Below are 21,287 nucleotides of genomic sequence, written 5' to 3'. Positions count from 1 at the left end.
TTTTTAATGTTTTGTTTTTCCAAGGTAGGGTCTCACTCTAGCTCAGGCTGACCTGGAATTCACTATGTAGTCGCAGGGTGGCCTCGAACTCATGGTGATCCTCCTACCTCTGCCTCCCAAGAGCTGGGATTACAGGCGTGCGCCACCATGCCCGGTTGACTTTCGTCACCGTCGTTAGTGTGTAATCATGTGGCCACTTTGCTCCTTCGAGCTTTGCTGTCTCCCACAAGCGGCATCTCTAACAGTGTGTTGGGCTGCTTTTGTTTTGATGTTTGCTTAGCGATGCTGGAGGCTGAACCCGAGGCTCGCATGTGCCACGCGGGTTGCTTATCACTGAGCCTCATCCCCAGGTTACTGTGAACTCTTCAGCACCTCCATGTCTTAAGAATATATTCATTTATCCTGTTTTTTTTTTAAATTTTTTTGTTTATTTTTATTTATTTATTTGAGAGTGACAGAGAGAGAAAGAGGCAGGTAGAAAGAGAGAGAGAGAGAATGGGCGCGCCAGGGCTTCCGGCCACTGCAAATGAACTCCAGATGCATGCGCCCCCTTGTGCATCTGGCTAACGTGGGTCCTGGGGAATCGAGCCTCGAACCGGGGTCCTTAGACTTCACAGGCAAGCGCTTAACCTCTAGGCCATCTTTCCAGCCCTTATCCTCTGTTTTTAAAATTATATTCTGGAATCTTTTTGCTCATGACATATTTTTGCTTTGCTTATTTTTTTTAATTTATTTGAGAGCAGTAGACAGAGAGCAGGGGGGGAGAGGGAGAGGGAGGGAGGGAGGGATGGGCAGGGCAGGACATATCAGTGTTTCCAGCCACTGCAAACAAATTCCAGATGCATGAGCCATCTTGTGCATCTGGCTTATGTGGGTCTTGGGGAATCGAGCCTCGAACCAGGATCCTTAGGCTTCACAGGCAAGTGCTTAACCGCTAAGTCAACTCTTCAGCCTTGTTTTATGTTTTTTGAGGTAGGGTCTCACTCTTGCACAGGCTGACCTGGAATTCCCTGGGTAGTCTCAGGGTGGCCTCGAACTCATAGTGATCCTCCTACCTCTTGCCTCTCAAGTGCTGGGATTAGAGCTGTGTGCACTTTTCCTCTCTACCTACCTATCTCTCTCTCTCAAATAAATAAACAACAAAAAAAGAAGTGTGTGCCATCATGCCTGGCTCCTTTTTTATTTTTTTGTTTTTTTGAGGTTGGGTCTCACTCTAGCCCAGGCTGACCTGGAATTCACTGTGTAGTCTCAGAGTGGCCTCGAACTCACAGGGATCCTTCTACCTCTGCCTCCTGAGTGTGCCAGCATGCCTGGCCTCTATGCTTCTTTTTTGACTAGATTTGTTCATTTTGTTGATTTCTTTTTATTTTCATGATTTTTTTTTCCTCTTGTAACTCCACTTAAAGTTTTCTGACATTATTGTATACTAAACATTTCCATGTGTGTGTGCTTATAATTTCAGAACAAGCATGACTGCGATTTCCCCTTTTCGTAAACTTGTCATATGTATCATCTATTTTGCATCTAAGGATATATTATTATGAATCTAATAACAGCATATGAGAATGTAATACATTTTATGAGTTAACTTTGTAACAATTATTAAGCATTGCCAAACCAACTTTGTTACTGAAGACATTTAAAATTTTCTAATTCTAATTCAGAATCCCAAATTTAATCATTTAAGTTTTGATTCTGTCATTTTATCATTCATTCTTGGATTTAAAGGAAGACTGTCATTGACTTTTCTAAGGGTGAATCGTAAGTATGTAAAATACTTTCAGAGAGGAAAATGAAGGTCCAGTTAGCACCTGTATTTTAGGTAAAGTGGGTTAATAGGTTATGTGGTGCTGAGAAGATAAGAATTTCCAGTCATTAGTTTTCCCTTAATTTAAGCTTACAGAAAAGGATTTGATAGTTTATAGTTAAAACAAAAAGGGTCATTAAAAACAAATGCCTGGGCTGGAGGGCTGGCTTAGCAGTTAAGGTGTTTGCTTGCAAAGCCAAAGGACCCAGGTTTGATTCCCCAGGACCCATGTAAGCCAAGATGCACAAGGTGGCGCATGCATCTGGAGTTCGTTTGTAGCAGCTGGAGGCCCTGGCGCATCCATTCTCTCTGGCTGTTTCTCTCAAATAAATAACACTTAAAAAAATAAAATTTAAAAACTGCTTGTGAGTGTCAATCAGAGAGTAGGAAGAAAGACAGTTACACCAATAACTTGAGGCAGACAGTTTCTGTATCTGAACATTAAATTTAGCTCCGAGCTTCCTGGCAAGCAAGAGAAAAAAGGAAACAGGATGGGTTTCATGGTTATTGTCTGACAAGGAAAGTTTATCAGGTTTTCTTAAGACAAAGTTTTTCTGAGTCCTGAGGGATGAAAGGAGCTTGTGTGAATGCATGCTTAGGGAGTATAACTTATGGTTCCACTTTTTAAATGATTAAATTTCTGTTATTGTTGTCTTACCTACTGGGTGTCATGATAGTTATATTTAGTCTTATTAATCTCATCGTGTCCACTGTTGTCAGAGGTGGAAATACCACGGCTGGGGCGTGTTTATATATTGCTTCTAGACTTGTAGCCATTGACGAACAGGAAACTGAAAGCTAAAAGTTCAGGAAATGTATTGTACTTAGATTGTGTGGAAAAAATATATAGGATAGTTAACTACTAAAATCCATGCTCATTTCAAGAGTGAAGTGTTTCTTATTTGTAGTTTTTATCTGTGCTTTTAGAGGTGACTGCTAAGGATTCTTCTGAGAGCCCTGTGGGATGCTTAAATCTGATACTCGATGCAGTGTGTGCCTTGCAGACAAGGGACATTGTGCAACGCTAGACAAACACGCGGCAGATGATCCTGGGTGCCGGCCATGCGCTCAGGAAGCAGCACAGCTGGGACGTCGGTGGGATTGTTCAGGATGTGATATTTTCAGAGAAGTGCAGGCGAGTTTAGTCCTCTGCCTCGCACGAGATCCCAGGCCGCCCTCAGCAGGGGCTGGTGGCTGTGTTTCCCAACGCGGAGCTCTGCGTTCCTGTAATGTGTCAGCAGACTCCATGGTTTTCTTAGCGTTAACATTTTTAACTGACCAGCGTGATTTAAGAAGTTGACTAGATCTGTTTCTTGGGTCGTAGTGGAGCCGTGCCAGGGGTTTCATAAAATACTACCTGTAGGAGGAGTCTTTGTATGTGAAGTGATACAAGAAAGGAGACAGAAGCATTGCATATGCTGGATAGACCTCTATTTTCTTGTTGTTTTGATACATTGCTATTTTAACAGTATTATTTATAGGGGATCCACATTCTTACTCTTTGAGACAACTTTAAAAAAAAAATTAGTTAGGCCGGGCATGGTGGCGCACGCCCAGCACTCGGGAGGCAGAGGTAGGAAGATTGCTGTGAGTTCGAGGCCATCCTGAGACTCCATAGTGAATTCCAGGTCAGCCTGAGCTAGATTGAAACCCCCCAAATTTTTTAAGTTATATATACATACATATATATACATATATAATATTTATTTGCAAGCAGAGAGAGACAGAGACACAGAGAATGGACACGCCAGATCCTCCAGCCACTGCAGACAAACTCCAAATGCATGCGCCACCTTGTGCATCTGGCTTCACATGGGTACTGGGACCTCAAACCTGGATCCTTAAGCTTTGCAGGCAAGTGCCTTAACCGCTAAGCCATCTCTCCAGCCCTGAGACAACTTTTTTTTTTTTTGAGGTAAGATCTTTTTCTAGTCCAGACTGACCTGGAATTCGCTATGTAGTCTCAGGCTGGCCTTGAATTCACAGTGATCCTCTTACCTCTGCCTTCTGAGTGCTGGGATGAAAGGCATGTGCCGCCATGCCCAGCCAGTTTTTAGCTTTTTATTGACAACTTTATACATACAATCCTGTCTCACCCTCTTCTCCTCTCCTCCTGATCCCCTCCACTGGACCCCTTCTTCCAGCTAGACCCTTTTCTATGTTGGTGTCGTCATTTTTATTTTTGTCCTCATATTATGCCGGGCTTGTGTAGGCAGCATCGGCCTCTGGGAGGTCTTGAGTTTAGTGCTCTCCTCTGTATTTGGAAGACAGCGTTCCCAAGAACTCCTCCCTCCCTTTGGCTCTTACATTATTTCAGTCACCTCTTCCACGTGGTCCCTAAGCCTTGCAGGGTGTGACAGCGATGCCTCGGTGCTCAGTGCTCCACTGTCACTTCTTCTCAACGCTCCGGTGAGTTTTGAGTCCCCCCCCCCCCCCCGCAGTGCACTGCCAGCTGGAAAGAGAAGCTTCTCGAACAAAAAGTGAGAGGAGCATTGACATGTGGCATAAATAGGTGTTTAGAGGGAAGCTTGGCGGCATAATATATCCCTTTAGCCAAACAACAGGAGCAGTTCCCCACTGGGGCTTCTGGCCTTCCCAACAACAGGCTTTTGACGAGGTTTTCAGTACGAGGCATGGGTTTTCCTCCCGTGGAGCAGATCCCATGAGAGAGCGGTTGGTTTCCCCCATAACGGACATGCCGCCATTATGCCAGCCAGTGTGTGTTTGGCCGGGATGGCAACTGTAAAGCTTGCGGGTTGCCTGCTGGTTAAGACCTGACGGCTTCTCCTCCGGCAGGCTGCACAGCACTTTCTGGCGCTACGGCAGCTGGTCAGCTGGGAGGAGGAGCTGGATTTCTCTGTCCTGCAGCCAAAGCATGTGGTTTCTTCAGCAACAGGGTCTTATTATCTCGTTCTGGTGGGCAATCAAGAGCCTTGGCAATAGCCTGTTATTTGGGGGAGATGGGGCCCTTCTTGACCCACTGGGCGGTGGGATGGAAACTCTAAGTCTTTCTGTCTGTGATGACGGTTCTGCTAATTAGCATCTGTTTGGTGAGTAGCCACAGGTCTAGTAGACTAATGAAAGCCCAGACCTGTGACTGAGAGGCTCTCAACAGGAAGTGGGGGAAATGGAGACCCGGAGGCCTTTCTCTGAGCTCTTTGGGAGCGGGACGAGGTGTTTCCTGCCCACGTTATGTTGGTATTACCAGACACAATGCATGGCACACAGGAAGTGTTCCTTAAATAGTCGAGTGAATGGGTGAGTTTCTGCTTAAGCGCTTTTAGTAACACGTGTTCTGCACTGTGGATAATCAAGACCAGTTCAGTTCATGTAAAATTGAGAGACCTTATTATACTCGGCCTTTTCTTTATTAATGAAATTTTTAAAAAGTATGTATGCACACATAAAACAAAAGTGAAATTTATTATTTCTTTCCCCGGATCATCTTGTTCCTGAGGGTTTAGTATATTTCTTCATATTTTCTTTGCATTTACAGATGCATATGTCTTGTTTAGTTCTGGTGAACTAGTCAACCCTAGGCCCTGTTCCTGGAGTCAGCTCTCTCCATCTGTGTTGTGCTTGCTTCCCTGAGAATATCTGCATTCAGTATTCTGGATGTGGTGGTGTTAAGCTAAGAGATTGAACTTTAACATTTACTTTTATTCATTTATTAGAGACAGAGAGAAAGGGAGCGAGAATGACAGAGAGAGAGAGGGAGAATGGGTGTGTCAGGGCCTCTAGCCACTGCAAACGAGCTCCAAACGCATGCGCCACCACGTGCATCTGTCTTACGTGGGACCTAGAGAATCAAACCTGGGTCCTTAGGCTTTGCAGGCAAGCACCTTAACCGCTAAGCCATCTCTTCAGCCCACGCCCAGCTCATTTTTAAAACTTCATACAAAGCAAGTGAACTTTTACTCTCTTTCTGGTGCTGGCAAATTCTGTGCCACTGGGCTACCTCTCCAGCCTGCACGGCCTTGCTCTTTCAAAGTCTGCTGGGGGCGGGGGCTGGGATTACAGGTGTGCTCTGCCACTCAACATTTACATGGCTCTGGGGACTTGAACTCAGGTCCTTATGCTTGCATGACAAGCACTTTACCAACTGAGCCCTCTCCTCGGCCCCAAGAATTCTTATAATGCTATGGTATGGTGAAAACTTAATCACGAAAATCTCCATAGAAATGTCATATAGTATAAATTGGAAGCTGTTTATGTCATGAGTTATGGTCTGTCCATTTAATAGAGTATTTATTTTATTTTATTTTATTTTATTTTTATTTAATTTATTTATTTGAGAGATATATAGAGAGAGACAGACAGACAGCGAATGGGCGTGCCAGGACCTCTAGCCACTGCAAATGAACTCCATATGCATGCGCCCCCTTGTGCATCTGGCTTACATGGGTCCTGGGGAATTGAACCTGGGTCCTTTGGCTTTGCAGGCAAATTCCTTAACTGCTAAGCCATCTCTCCAGCTCTCGATATTTTTATGGCACTTCTATTGAAATAACATTCATGCATTCTAGTATTCGCCCCTTTAAAGTGTACTGTGCATGAATTTGCTCCTGTGTAGTTGGCCTCAAAGCCAATCAGAGAGCAGTTAGTTTCCCCTGCAATAGACATGCTCATTGTACCAGCTGCACATTTGGCCTAGCTGTCTAGCAGTAAAGCTTTCAGGGTCCCCTGCTGCTTAAGACCATTAACGACTTTCCCTCAACAGGCTGCATGGCACTTCCCAGCTCCATGACAACTAATCAACTGGGAGAAGGCTTCCAGCTCAGCGGCAGCTTAATTTCTCACCCTGAGCATGTGGAGTCTTCAGCAACAGGGTCCTACCATCTAGTCCTGGTGGGCAACCAAGGAACTTACATGCCTAGCTTTTTAAAAAATTATTTTTACTTTATTTTATTTATGGGGGAGTGGAGAGATTGACAGGCCAAGGCCTCCATCCTCTGCAGTCGAACTCCAGGTGTGTGTGCCATCTCATGCGTATGTGCAACTGTGCACATGCATCACCTTGTGTATTTGGCTTACATGGGCTCTGGGGAGCTGAACCTGGGTCTTTGGGCTTCACAGGTAAGTACCTTCACTGCTAAGCCAGCTCTCCAACCCAGCATGCCTGGCTTTTTATGTGGGTCCAACAACGAGTGCTCTACCCTCTGAGCCATCTCCTCAACTCTTTGGCAGGGGTGTAATTGGTCATTTTGGCATCCAATGGGAGATAGCTTAGTCATTTAAAGCTGTGGTGATAAGACAATAGTAACATTTAACTGTATGTTAAGGACTGGAGAGATGGCTTAACAGTTAAGGCACTTGCCTGTGAAGCCCAAGGACCTATGTTCGATTCCCAATACTCACATAAACCAAACGCACAATATGGCTCATGTGTCTGGAGTTTGTTTGCAGTGTTTAGAGGCCCTGGCATGCCCCTTTCTCTCTATTTGCCTCTATTGCTTTCTTTTTTTAAAATAATTTTTATTAACATTTTCCATGATTATAAAAAAATCCCATAGTAATTCCTTCCCCCTGACACTTTCCCCTTTGAAATTCCATTCTCCATCATATTCTATTGCTTTCTTAAATAAATTATATATATATATATATATATTTGTTGCTGTTGTTGTTTATTGAGGTGGGGTTTTGCTGTAGCCCAGGCTGATCTGAAATTTACTAGGTAGTCGTAGGGTAGCCTCAAACTCCTGGCCATCCTCCTACTTCTGCCTCCCAAGTGCTGGGATTAAAGGTGCACCACACCCAGCTAAAATATTTTTGAAATGAACTTTAAAAAAAAACAAAACCCTCAGTGAGACCCTACCTTGAAAAACCAAAACCAAACCAAAAAAAAAAAGCATACTAAACAGTGAGCTCCGAGTTGCAAAAGACGATTTATATCTGCGCCTGTCTTTAAGTCTTTGTCCATCAATTCAACAAAGATGCACACAGGAGCAACTGCAGAGATTTATGTAAGCAGTTTTACTTACAGTTGCCAAATCTAGGCAATATGTCTACCAGCAGGTAAGTGGATCCAGTATGGTACAGCTGGACAGTGAGACCTTCTTCAACACAAGAAAGAAATGAGCTATGAATCCATTAGCCACATGGAGGAAATGTCAAGTCCAGGTTGAAGTCTGGAAAGGCCATGCACGGTGTGATTCCCACATCTGACAACCTGCAAAGGGCAAAATGAGACAGCAAGGAGATCAGTGGTTGCCAGGGGGTAGGGGATGAACAGGCAGGCCCAGAGGGTGTCTAGTCGAGAAACCACTCAGTGTGGTGCTGTGGTAGTGGGCACACATCACTATGCATTTGCCTCAGCCAGAGAGTGCGCAGCACCGGGGGTGAGCACCAGTGTGAGCCGTGGGCTGAGGGCGAAGCTGACACGGGCTCTTGGTGACGGCGTTGGCAGCGGCACCAATCGTAACAAGTGTCCATTGCAGCACAAGGGATTGCTGATGAGGGAGCGCAGGGCTGCGGCAGGAGCGAGTGGTGTTTGACGCCTCTTACTTCTGCTGTGAACCTAAGGTGGCTGACAAATGAAGTCCCTAGGTTTGAGCAAATAGAATAACTTGGTTTTTCATGGAGTGCAGGGGTGGGGGACTTGAATTTTACTATGTAGCCTAGGCTGGCTTGGAACTTCCTGGGTAGTTAGTCCAGGAAGTCCTTGAAATCATGATCCTCCTGCCTCAGCTTCCTGTGTGCTGGGGCTCCAGGTGTGAGTGCCGCCGCACTCAGCTGGGCTGATGGAATGACTTCTGGGTACAAGGTGAAGTCCTTATCTCTCTAGACAGGAGCCAGAGTTAGCCAACTTTCCAGGAAGAATGGGTCAAGGCAAGGTCTGGTTAGAACAAGCCACTCTCAGATTAAACTCTCAGTTCCTTGAATTCTCTTTTTTTTCCTCTCTCTCTCTCTAGTCATATTCACTCAGATTCTCTTCAGTCTTAACTGCCCACAAAAAGCCTTTTCCTGGCCAGGTATGGTGGCACATGCCTTTAATCCCAGTACTAGGGAGGCAGGGTTAGGAGGATCATTGTGAGTTCGAGGCCACCCTGAGACTACATAGTGGATTCCAGGTCAGCTTGGACTAGAATGAGACCCTACCTCAGGAAAACAAACAAACAAACAAAAAATAGCCTTTCCCTGTGTCCTGGCTTAGGACTTTGTATGAGAGCTGAGAATCTGACCGTTTTGTGTGATTGCCACTGAAAAGTGGGATGAGTGTGGACTGAGCCACAGAAGACACTCCTGTCGAGAGGGAATGGAGATGGTTGCCTCTGCCATCACATTCATATTTAAAAATTATTATTAATGACCTTTTGGAATCTAAAAAAATCACAGTTTTCACTCTTTCCTTATAAGCTGTCAAAACAACCATTTCTTTCTTTCTTTTTATTTGGGTACTTATTTATTTGTTTTTAATTTTTAATTATTTTTTAATAACAACTTCCATAATTGCAATGAATATCACATGGTAATGCCCTCCCTCCCCCACTTTCCCCTTTGAAACTGCATTCTCCATCATATCCTGTCCCCATCTCAATCAGTCTCTTTTTATTTTGATGTCGTGATCTTTTCCTCCTCTTATGATGGTCTTGTGTAGGTAGTGTCAGGCACTGTGAAGTCATGGATATCCCGGCCATTTTGTGTCTGGAGGAGCATGTTCAAAACAACCATTTCTTTTACAGATTGAAGAAGCAAGATAGGGCCTGGCGAGATGGCTTAGAGGTTGAGGCGCTTGCCTGCAAAGCTTAAGGACCCATGTTTGACTCTCCAGGTCCCATGTAAGCCAGACGCACGAGGTGATGCAAGCTCACAAGGTTGCACATGTGCGCAAGGCACAGGGTGATGCACATGTCTGGAGTTCGATTGCAGTGGCTGGAGGCCCTGGCATGCCAATTCTCTCTGTCTCTCTCTTTCATAAAAAATTTACAAAAAAAATAAAAATAAAAAGAAGCAAGATAGGACCCCTGCTTGGTGGCATACTCTTGTAGTGCTGGCATGGAGGAGGCAGAGTTCAAGGCCAGCCAGACTACATAGTGATACCTTGTCTTAAAATCAAAACAGGGCTGGAGAGATGGCTTAGTGGTTAAGCACTTGCCTGTGAAGCCTAAGGACCCCGGTTTGAGGCTCGGTTCCCCAGGTCCCACGTTAACCAGATGCACAAGGGGGCGCACGCATCTGGAGTTCGTTTGCAGAGGCTGGGAGCCCTGGCGCGCCATTCTCTCTCTCTCTCCCTCTAACTGTCTTTCTCTCTATGTCTGTCGCTCTCAAATAAATAAATAAAAATTTAAAAAAAGAGAAGCTGGCTATTTAAAAAAAAAAAATCAAAACAGAGCTGGAGAGATGGCTTAGCGGTTCAGGCGCATGCCTGCGAAGCCTGAGGACCCAGTTTTGATTCTCCAGCCAGATACACATGGTGGCACATGCATCTGGAGTTCATGTGCAGTGGCTAGAGACCCTGGTGCACCCATTCTTTCTCTGGAGCTCTCTCTCCCCCTCTCTCTATCCCTAATAAATAAATAAAAATAAATTAAAAAATTAAAAAAAATAAGATGTTATCAGATTTCCAGAAATTTTGATGGCTGTTTTTTAACGGAGTAGCCGCCATGCTGGGAGATTTTGATTTGTTGTCTGTTACGGTGGACTTTGACTTACATCATGGGAAAGTTCTCTCTCTCCTGGTTGACACTGTTGAAAGTGTGTTTCAGGAGTGCTTATTTTAGGACCCTTCCCCGTTGAAACTCAGTTCATCCCACTCCGGTCTTTTTCTGGCTTCAAAGTGAACTTGTGCTTCTGGCCAAAATGGGGTTAACAGAGATTGGATTTGCCCTCCTCCTGCAATCACAGAACAAACAGACAAAATACATGAAGCCACGCTTTCAAACACGGAGCAGACAGCCACAGAGGATGGTGATCCTGAGACACAAACAGGGAAAGCCTGCTATCAGGCTGACTTGCTTCCTGGAGAGTCCTCTCTGCCTGGCGGGCAACCTGTTTGAGGGAGGAGCCCGAGTCCAGGGACGACCGGTTGCTAGTCTGAAGAGGCGGGGGCTCCAGAAGGACCCAGAGGGCCCAGCTTCACTTTCCACATGGGTATCGATCAGCCAGTGGGTTGTCCAGAAACTACTCAGAGGAAGAACAAACCAAAAGCATTTTAGGGCTGCAGAGATGGCTTAGCTTAAGGCACTAGCCTACAAAACCAAAGGACCCAGGTTCGATTCCCCAGGACCCATGTAAGCCAGATGCACAAAGTGGCACATACGTCTGGAATTTGTTTTGCGGCAGCTGGAGTTCCTGGCATGCCCATTCTTTCTCTCTCTATCTCTCAAATAAATAACTAAAAATAAAATATTTTAAAAATTAAAGCATTTTTGGCCACAGTGCCTGGTTCTTTTTCAGAGACAAGAACACCTTCTGACCAGGTGTGGTGGCAAACGCCTATAATCCTAGCTCTTAAGTGGCAGAGGCAGAGTTCTAAGCCACCATGGGCTACATAACGAGATCAAGGCTTGCCTGGGTGACCTACTAGCAAGATCCTGTGTCTAAAGGGGGTGGGGGTGGATTTTTCTTTTTAACTTATTTATGAGATTGAGAGAGAGAGAGAGAAACGAACTCCAGATGCATACGCCAACATGTGCATCTGGCTTACGTGGGTTCTGGGGAATTGAACCTGGCTTTTTCAAGTTTTCCTTAGGCTTTTCAGGCAAGCGCCTTAACTGCTAAGCCATCTCTCCAGCCCTGAGGTGGGGTGGAGTAGGGTGATTTTTTTGGTTCCCATCAACCAAACGAAAAAAACCTTGTAGGTCACAGAGTATCAGGGACAACACTCAGAAGGAATAGCCTCGCTAGCGGGACACATGTAACCCCAAACTAAACATGCCTTTTGTCCAGTCAGCAAAGTGTCAAAAGGACTGGACTGTTAACTGGAATGGAGCCCAGGAGGATTCACAGGAGTGCGGGTGTGCAGGACTCTCTAGCGGAAAAACCACCAACTTCGCAAAGAAGCAGGAAAAATAGAACTACGGAGGAGGAAAATCTGTCATTAGAAACAGCCCAGAAATGACTCAGGTGATGAAATTAAGATAAAGACGTTAGAATGGTTGTTAGAAACATAGCCCGCTTGTTCAAGAAAATAGAGAAATAGAGGAAAGATCGAGAGAGGTAGAAAAAAACGTGACGCAGGCGGGAGGATAGCCCAGTCAGTAAGGTGCTTGCTTTACCTGAGTGTGAACCCCGGAACCAAGATTAACAAGAAGGCTTGAGAGTGTGCGCTTGTACTCCCGGCGCGAGGAGGCCGGCGGCGCCTGGGGCTCGCGGGAGGGCCAGCCTAGCCTAGTTAACGAACGTCAGGCCAGCGAGAGCCCTGGCCTCAAAAACAGTGGACGGCATTTCTTAGGAAAGACACCGAAAGTCGTCCCGTGGCCTTGTACGACATAGACACACCTGTGCCCCCCCCCCTTTGGTTTTGTAAGACACACGAGAGAGCCACATTGAACGTCCAGAAGTGAAGACTACGGTGTCTCAGGGGAATAGGGCAGGGCATGGGGTTAGCAGATTGAACAGGGCGAGAGAAAAGATGAGGAAACTTGAAGCCAGGAAGTGTCAACTAGCCAAAATAAATTCACAGAGGGATTTTTGTTTGTTTGTTTTTTCAAGGTAGGGTTTCACTCTAGGCCAGGCTGATCTATAATTCGCAGTGTACTCTCAGGGTGACCTTGAACTCATGGTGATCCTCCTACTTCTGCCTCCTGAGTACTGGGATTAAAGACGTGCGCCACCATGCCCGGGCAAGGGATCTCTTCTCTTCTCTTCTCTTCTCTTCTCTTCTCTTCTCTTCTCTTCTCTTCTCTTCTCTTCTCTTCTCTTCTCTTCTCTTCTCTTCTCTTTTCTTTTGGTGAGCAAAGAGTGGGAGAGTGCAGATGCATCAGGGGCTCTTGCCACTGCAAATGAACTCCAGATGCACGTGCCACTTTGTACATCTGGTTTTATGTGAATACTGAGGAATCAAATGTGGGCTGGTAGGCTTTGCAAGCAAGTGCCTTTAATCACCAAGCCATTTTCCCAGCCCAGACAGGGATTTTGTTTAAAACCTGGGAAAAACAAATTAAGCATTAGTGAGCTGTGGGAAAACTTGAAGTGGTATAATAATAAGGTTACAGTTTTTTTTTTTTCAACTAAAGCTGTTATTTTTAAAAAACCCATACAGAAACCCACTTTTTAGTTACCTAATTTAAAAATACAGGTTTTTTTTTTTGGTATTTTTTATTTTTTTTTAAATTATTTATTTATTTATTTGAGAGCGACAGACAGAGAGAGACAGGTAGAGGGAGAGAGAGAGAGAATGGGTGCGCCAGGGCTTCCAGCCTCTGCAAACGAACTCCAGACGCATGCGCCCCCTTGTGCATCTGGCTAACGTGGGACCTGGGGAACTGAGCCTCGAACCGGGGTCCTTAGGCTTCACAGGCAAGCGCTTAACCGCCAAGCCAGCTCTCCAGCCCTTGTTTTGTTTTTTGAAGTAGGGTCTCACTCTAGTCCAGACTGACCTAGAATTCACTGTGTAGTCTCAAGCTGGCCTCAAACTCAGGGATCCTCCTATGTCTGCCTCCCAAGTGCTGGGGTAAAGGCAGGTACCACCATGCCCAGCTTGAAACTCTTTTTTCAAGAAATTTTTTTTATAGGGCTGGAGAGATGGCTTAGCAGTTAAGGCACTTGCCTGAGAATCCTAAGGACTCATGTTCGACTCTCTAGGTCCCACATAAACCAGACACGCAAAGGTGAGGCAAGCACAGGGTCGCACATGCCCACTAGGTGGCGCAAGCATCTAGAGTTGGAATTCAGTGGCCCAAGGCCCTGGTGTGCCAATACTCTCTCTCCCTCGAAAATAAATATAAATAAATAAATCCCAACTGACAGGTTATAGAAAGTGACAAGCTAGTTTTTTTAAAAAATTTTGTATAATTTATTTGAGAGAGAGAAATAGATTTGAGATAGAGGAAGAGGCAGATAGAGAGGGAGAGAATGGACATGCCAGGGCTTCTAGCCACTGCAAATGAACTCCAGATGCATGTGCCACCTTGTGCATCTAGCTTATATGGGTCCTGGAGAAATGAACCTGGGTCCTTAGGCTTTGCAGACAAGTGCCTTAGCCAGTAAACCATCTCTCCAGCCCTAGTTTTTAAAAACTTACATAGACTGCCTAGCATAGTGGTGCATGCCTTTAATCCCAGCACCTGGGAGGCAGAGATAGGAGGATCGCCATGAATTTGAGGCTAGCCTGAGACTATATATGCATTCTAGGCCATCTTGGGCTAGAAAAAAAGCAAAAATAACAAAAAAAAAAAAAAACACCTTACATGGAGCCAGGCATGTTGGCACACACCTTTAATCCCAGCACTAGGGAGACAGAGATCGGAGGATTACTCCAAGTTCAAGGCCGGCCTGGGACTGCAGAATGAGTTCCAAGTCAGGCTGGGCTAGGGCAAGACCTTACCTTAAAAAGAACAACCAAAAAAACCCCACTTATATGGAAATACAAAAGAGTTAGGAAAACTAGACAAAACCGTGTTGAAGAGACAAAAGACTGATTTCTAGAACTTACTGTAGCTACAGTAGTCAAAACATGGTGTTTGTAAAAATTGATGTAAAGATATGGACTCATGAACAGATGAGTCCAGAAAAAAATATGGCCAGTTGGTGTTTGAAGTTTCCAAGACATTTAAAACAGTAAAAGGGATTGTCTTTCACAAACACAAGTTTGGGAACAGTTTAATCTTCATGTTATAAAAAGTGAACCTTGGGGCTGGAAAGATGGTTTAGCAGCTAAGGTGCTTTTCTGCAAAGCCTCATGACCTGGGCTTGATTCCCTAATACCCATGTAAGTGCCAGGTGCATAAAGTGGCACATGCACCTGGAGTTCATTTGCAGTGGCTGGAGGCCCTGGTGCAGCTGCGTTCTCGTTCTCTCCCTCCCTCCTTCCTTCATTGCAAATAAATAAATAAAATATAGGAAAAAGTAGGGCTGGAGAGATTGCTTAATGGTTGAAGCACTTGCCTGCAAAGCCTAATGACCCGGATTCGATTCCCCAGTATGCATGGAAAGCCAGATGCACAAAGTAACACATGCATCTGGAGTTCTTTTGCAGCAGTTGAAGGCCTTGGTGTGACCATTTTCTCTATTTCTCTTCTATCTCTCTCTGCTTAAAATAAATAAATAAATAAATAAAAGTATTTAAAAAATAAACCTTGGGCTGGAGAGATGACTTAGCAGTTAAGGTGCTTGCCTGCAAAGTAAAAAAAAAAAAAAAAACCAAGTTCAATTCCCCAGGACCCACATAAACCAAATGCACAGGGTAGTACATACAACTGGCCAGCATGCCCATTCTATCTGCCTCTTTCCCTCTCCCTCTAAAATAAGTAAATAAAAATAAAGCTAACTCTCTCTCCCTCTTTCTCTGTCAAATATATATATACAAAAGGACTGGAGAATGGCTTAGCAGTTAAGGCGTTTGTCTGCAAAGCCAAAGGATCCAGGTTTGATCCCCAGGACTCACCTTAGCCAGATGCACAAGAGGGCACATGTGTCTGAAGTTCGTTTGCAGTGATTGGAGGCCCTGGCATGTACCCATTCTGTCTCCCTCTTTCTCTGTCAAATAAATTATATATATGTACACACACACACACACACACACACACACACAGTTAAAACAATTAAAAAATAAATAAACCTTAGTCCATAATGAACCTTGTATATAAAAGCTAACTCAGTTGATTAATATAAAGCCCAAATTTATAAAATTTCTGGAGATAATCTTTGTGGCCTTAGATATCAAAATAATGTGGGATTTTTTTGTTTTGTTTTGCTTTTTTTCAGAGATTTTCATGTGTCTCAGGCTGTCCTCGAGCTTGCTTTGTAGCCAGGAATGACCCAGAACTTTTTTTTTTTTTTTTTGACTTTGCAGGCAAGCACCTTAACGGCTAAGTCCTCTGTCCAGCCATCACCCCTTCCCTTCCTAACAAGGCCCAGCTCTCGTTTCCTGCCCCTTACCTCTCCAGTCACCTGGCCACTGTTCGGGCCTCACGCGCTGGCTAGTCCCTTCCTCGCCTCCCCCAGCTGAAGAGCTCCGGGTAGCCCCACTCTGACCTCTCACAGTTGACTGTGCTCCGCTTGAGTCAGTCCTGGCAGTGCATGGTTTTTCCGAAGAGAAGCTTCCATCTTTGCCTCGGTGTGGTCTCCGTGATCTTGGTCACTGCCGAACCTCACACCTGTCACTAAGACTGTGTCCCCAGCTCAGGCCCTGTCCCTGGTTGCGTTATGGTGATCTCATGTCGGACCCCTTGCTCAGCATCCCCCAGCTAGAGTTGTCACTCTCAAAAGATGCCCCAAAAGGCTGGATTAAATTCAACAGAAAGAAGCAAGTGTCCTGATGTCTGGACTCCAGACTATTACAAAAAATGCAGTTGGAGAAAATTCCTTCTTATCCCTGTTTCTCCTCAATTATTAATTATCATTACTATTACTATTAAGTTGTCATTGCTGTTTGTTTATTTGCGTGTTTGTTTCAAGATGGGGTCTCAGTCTGGCCCAGGCTGATGTGGAACTCACTCCGTAGTTCCAGGCTGGCCGTAAACTCACAATCATCATCCTGTTGCCCAGCTTGTCGTTGCTTTGAGACAGGGTCTCATGTAAGCCTAGGATGGCTTCAAACTTGTGGTCCACCCGCTTGCACCTCCCCAGGGCTGGGATCCCAGGCTTGTGCAACCTGCCCAGCTGCCACATCTTCTCCTTAGAGGCTCTTAACCTAGCCTGGGTGTGCTTGCTGCCTTTGTGAACTTCTTGTACTCCATATAAGCAAATACACACACACACACACACACACACACACACACACACACACACACCCCTTCCTAAAAATAGGTTCATATTACAAGTTGCTCTGCCCTTAACCGTTCACTTCATAGTTTATGTTGGCCATTTTCCTACTTTTCATGTCAGGATTACAAAATTGTTTATCTAGAATGAGTAATACCTCACCTGTTTCTTATTAATGGTATTTTTAGCTGTCTTGACCCTACAGGAGAACAATGACAAGCAGACATTTTGGCATGTAGCATGTAATGCCTGTGTGATTGCAGTCCAGGGAAACCTGCGTGGTTGGTTGCTGCAGATCATGATGCTGTGTAATGTGCTGCGTGTGTTGCATGTGTTAGCCACCAGCTCGAATGTTCCCGAGGACCCGATCAGCACTGGGCACCGTGGACACTAACACCCTTCCTTAACCACAGCGAAATGACGTTTTAATGGCTGAACGGGTACGGAATTCTTTTCCAATAGAGTTGCTTTTGTTTTTTATTTTTTTAAATTTATTTTTATTTATTTATTTGAGAGAGAAAGAAAGAGGCAGACAGAGAGAATGGGCGTGCCAGGGCCTCCAGCCACTGCAAGTGAACTCCAGACACGTGCGCCCCCCTGTGCATCTGGCTAACATGGGTCCTGGGGAATCGAACTGTCCTTAGGCTTCACAGGCAAATGCCTTAACCACTAAGCCATTTCCCTGGCCCCCAATATAGTTGTTTTAAAGGGGTGTTTTTAATGCTTAAATACTAAATTAAATGATGGCAGGTTTACCTTGCCCTTTTTACAAACTACATAACATTTTTATAGTTTACTTTTGCCAAGTTTAAACATTTCCATGGTCATCCAGTTGTGGAAATACTTTGAATTGCCTACACCATCAATTTTCTTTGACATAAGCAGCCTGTAAATGTTTAATTGACGAGGAAATCTGCGCCTTGCTCTTTGTTTTCTCAAAACGTCACTTTTTATTTCCCTTCACTCTCCCTGCTCACCTAAGCAGGTCTGGTTCTTTCCAGCTAACTGTTGTTCCCATTCCCTTTCCCACAGCCCGTTTCCCTTCATAGCCTCGTGCGACCAGCAGGCATCTCCCTGTCTCCTTGGCATCTTGGTAGGCTTGGCGCCCACTTCACTGCGGTCCCTGCCACGTACCACCTTTCTCTTGTTTCTAGCTCTGACCCTCTTGCTCCTTACCATTGCCCAGTGCCCTTGGGAGACACCCGGGAACACACAAAATCACAGCTTTTTAACCTTCTGTTCTTTGGTGCTGGGGCCAAACCCAGGGCCTTGTGCTTGCTAGGCCAGTGCTCTTCCACTGAGCTAAACCCCCAACGCCCCTTTTTTTCCTTTTAGACAACTTTTAGCCAAATATTTATTTGTAAGAAATGTCCTATTTTATTCTAAGTAGTGTCTTCAGAAGCATCTGAAAGAAAATTTCTCATACCAAAAATAGCAAGTGCTGTGGAAAGTGAGCCGTCAAATAATGAAAGGGGGTGGAGAGATGGATTAGTGGTTAAGCGCCTACCTGTGAAGCCAAAGGACCTTAATTCGAGGCTTGAGTCCCCAGGACCCACGTAAGTCAGATGCACAAGAGGAGCATGCCTCTGGAGTTCTTTGCAGTGGCAGGAGACTCTGGTGTGCCCATTCTTTCTCTTTTTCTCTCTCTCTCAAATAAATAACTAAAAATATTTTTAAAAAATAATGAAAGGGCATACCATGGTGAGAAAATCACATTAAAAAAAAAAATTCTTAGCTGGGCGTGGTGGCGCACACCTTTAATCCCAGCACTTGGGAGGCAGAGGTAGGAGGATCACCGTGAATTCAAGGCCACCCTGAGACTACATAGTGAATTCCAGGTCAGCCTGAGCCAGAGTGAGACCCTACCTTGAAAACAAGACAAAACAAAACAAAAATCTCTCGAGTGGAGTAAATAAAATATTGAGCAGTTGATAACCACATGGTGATGTAAAAATTCTTTCAAAGACAATCTTTCTGAATACAGAGCAAAGTGATGAGGATGGAAAGAGAACCACGCCCAGCGGTCCCGGCCACACCCACAGTCTCCCGACACTGGAGGAAATAAATACACATGAGCAGTGGCTAAGGCTCGAAAATAACTTTTCCTTTGGAGGTTCCGATAATTTGGCTACATTAACGAAAGTTTTCAGCACCCTATTGATGAAATACTGAGCATCTTCTCATTTTCTGTCATGTCTCAGGTGTTTGCTGACTTGCATATTGGAGAGGGTGTGCTTATCTGGCTTGCCCATAACAGAAGGAACTGTGTGTTCCCTTCCTGGTGTGCTGGGGAGCAGTGTCCCCCATCATTGGCCAGTGCAGCACAGTAAGCTTTCACATAGATTAATAACCATAGCTGCCAAGTGATTTTACACCCAGAATAAAGCTAGAAGGGAGAAAAAGAAGAGTCTCAGAAAAACAGTGACACTTTCTCAGTTTTAATAGCTTTCAGGAATTGACTGTCCTTGCTGTTGTTGTTTTTTAAACTTATTTTACTTATTTGTGAGAGAGAAAGAGGCTGAGAGAAAGAGAAAGAATGGGCACATGTGCCAGGGCTTCCAGTCACTACAAATGAACTCCAGATGCATGCGCCACCTTGTGTATCTGGCTTACATGGGTTCTGGGGAATTGAACTGGAATCCTTTGGCTTTGCAAGCAAGTGCCTTAACCGCTAAGCCATCTCTCTAGCCCCCCCTTTTTAATATAACATAATAAAGTTTTTTTTTTTTTTTTCGAGGTAGGGTCTCACTCTGGCTCAGGCTGACCTGTAATTCACTATGTAGTCTCAGGGTGGCCTCGAACTCTCGGCGATCCTCCTACCTCTGCCTCCGAGTGCTGGGATTAAAGGCGTGCGCCACCACGCCCAGCTTTTTTGTTGTTTTTCAAGGTAGAGTCTCGCTCTAGCCCAGGCTGACCTAGAATTCATTCTGTATTCTCAGGGTGGCCTTGAACTCACGGCGATCCTCCTACCTCTGTCTCCTGAGTGCTGAGATTGAAGACATGAGCCACCACGCCCAGCTCAAAAATGTTACTTTTGGTTTGTACTATTTGCCTACAAAAAACCTATTACTTCTAGTGGCCTAAATGGAATTAAAGAGAAATACTTGGAAAATTTAGTTTACTATTCTTTTAAGATGTATCTGCCTTTGAAAGATCAAAACAATCATTTTCTTTTTAATATTTGCTTTAATTATTTGTGGGACTTCTTTTCACACAGTCTCAATGTTCTAGTCAGAGCCGTCCTGTAAGATGTACCTTGCGTCCTTGAAATACCGGAGCCGAAAGTAAAGAGTCAGTTCCTTTGTCAAGTGGCACTCTGAAAGCAACTAAATCCACGATCATATTCTCTCTGCGTGTCTGTCTTATCTTATGTAACCAGGCTAACGCTTAACTCCTGATCTTCTTGCCTCCACCTCCCAAGGCCTGGGATCACAGGAATGTGACAAGGTTACCGCCAGGCTCAGAACACATTTCTTGGCCGTTTTAATTCATAAATGTTGCTGGACTGCAGATGATGAGGATCTGGAGGCTGGATTGCTCAATGGTTAGGGCACTTGCTTGCCAAGCCTGACACCCTGGCTTTGATTCCCCAGTACCCATGTAAAGTCAGATACACAAAGTGGCACATGCATCTAGAGTTCGTTTGCAGCTGCTACAGGCCCTGGTGCGCACATCTTCCCTCCCTCGCTTCTTCCTAACCTCTCTGTCTCTCTGCTTGCAAATAAATAAATAAATACATCTTTTTTTAAGCTGAGTACCTGGCACCTACACCCCTGCCAGGGCCCAGGCGGTGTTACAGAGGAGGAAGCCAGAGAGCCTCCTCCAGGGCGGTGGCAGGAGGCACTGAGGAGACTCAGAACTCACCAAGGCAGAAAATGAGAGGCTGCCCAGAGCTCAACACTAGACTTCTAACACGCCCTTCGAGGCCCAGGGAACACTGTGGAGCAGGGGGCAGAAAGCATGTAAGAACCCTCTCTCTCCCCCCACCCCATCTCCAATAAATAAGTAAATCTTTAAAAGGGAGGGCTGGAGAGATTGCTTAGTGGTTAAGGTGCATGTCTGCGAAGCCTAAGGACCCAGGTTTGATTCTCCAGGTCCCACGTAAGCCAGATGCGCATGGTGGCGCATGTGTCTGGAGTTGGTTTGCAGTGGCTGGAGGCCCTGGAATGCCCATTCTTTCCCTCTCTCTCTCTCTTTCTCTCTACTAAAAAAAAATAAATCTAAAAAACAAAGAATGTCAGAACCACAGGGTGGGAAGGTTGCAGCAGTACATTACCCCACAACACACATAGGAACTAAACGAGGCAGCCGTGGCCCTACAGTGACAGCCAGTACCTCACCGGAGAGGACTCTCGGGGGGATGAGGGCGGGGAGAGGGGACATAGAGGACAACCCAGTGCAAATATGACCAATTTGTAATGTGCTCATGTTGAAGTTGCCAATAACATTTAAAGTTTTTAAAAAGCTGGATGTTGGTGCGGTGGCTCGTGCAAAGACATGCTAAGATAGATGCGTGCTAAGAAAGTATGGTAGTAGGCCCTTGTCTTGGTTTTCCGCCGTTAAACCATTCTGCCGCGAAGAGCAGACACTGTTGTACGTACGGTGAAAACGTGCA

The 21,287-nt window shown here is 45.1% G+C and overlaps 1 protein-coding gene and 1 pseudogene across 2 annotated transcripts in view; one reads left to right on the top strand and one right to left on the bottom strand.

The window, feature by feature from the left end:
- Fkbp5 (FKBP prolyl isomerase 5) overlaps window positions 1–21,287 on the top strand; it is a 105,011-nt gene that overhangs the window by 20,594 nt on the left and 63,130 nt on the right. The window lies entirely within an intron of this gene.
- On the bottom strand, window positions 7,613–7,755 carry LOC123463241 (annotated as a pseudogene).

This window comes from Jaculus jaculus, chromosome 8, assembly GCF_020740685.1.
Source record: "Jaculus jaculus isolate mJacJac1 chromosome 8, mJacJac1.mat.Y.cur, whole genome shotgun sequence".
Taxonomy (NCBI): Eukaryota; Metazoa; Chordata; class Mammalia; order Rodentia; family Dipodidae; genus Jaculus; species Jaculus jaculus.
This window is presented reverse-complemented; position numbering and strand designations above follow the sequence as displayed.